The following is a 727-nucleotide window of genomic DNA, read 5'->3' as shown; positions in this document are numbered from 1 at the left end:
GCTTCCTGCAGTTGACGTAAGAGCACTTCGTGAACAGTCTCCCATCGACTGGGTCGCCACTAATAAACATCAACCATGAGTTTTCCTGTGTTGGCTTGGCCTCTAATTTTCACTCACAAGCTCTCAACCTGTTTATTGCTCTTTTTGCAAAAAGAGCTTTGTGCAATCAATCCATAGAGGGCACATCACCTGCCCCTCCTTCCTTGCGTGTCCCTTCTGTACAGTTTATAGCCATCGTTTGCAGCGCTTCAGTCAAGTGATTTGTCCAGCCAAATTTCAGTGATGGTGATTAGATCATAGGTTTCCAGCTGCACAGTTGCTTCCAGTTCCTCCTGCTTGTTGCACTGATGCTACATGCATTGGTGTAGAGACATTTCAGTTGAGCTACCAACTGTGTCATCTTTTTACAGGAAAAAGCCCTATGTGGTTTGAGGCATTTCACAGATGTTTCTCTGTTAGTTCCTAGTACATCAGCAGCCCATGACTCTTCTTTGATACTCAAAACTCCATCCCCTTCCCTCCCTAACTCTGGTTACCTCAACCTTTTAAAAGTATTCTTCAAGGTGCTCCAGAAAGAATGCAGATATAATACAACATTTGGCATTCCCGCCCCTCCTTCTTATAAGACTTGCAGTCAGGAGTTTTTCTGCACAGATATTTTACACTGATATATTATCCATGTGGATCAAATTTTCTGTAAAGTCTATTCAGTTGGGAGAGCAAATTT

This window comes from Phaethon lepturus, unplaced genomic scaffold, assembly GCF_000687285.1.
Source record: "Phaethon lepturus isolate BGI_N335 unplaced genomic scaffold, ASM68728v1 scaffold16826, whole genome shotgun sequence".
Taxonomy (NCBI): domain Eukaryota; kingdom Metazoa; phylum Chordata; class Aves; order Phaethontiformes; family Phaethontidae; genus Phaethon; species Phaethon lepturus.
This window is presented reverse-complemented; position numbering follows the sequence as displayed.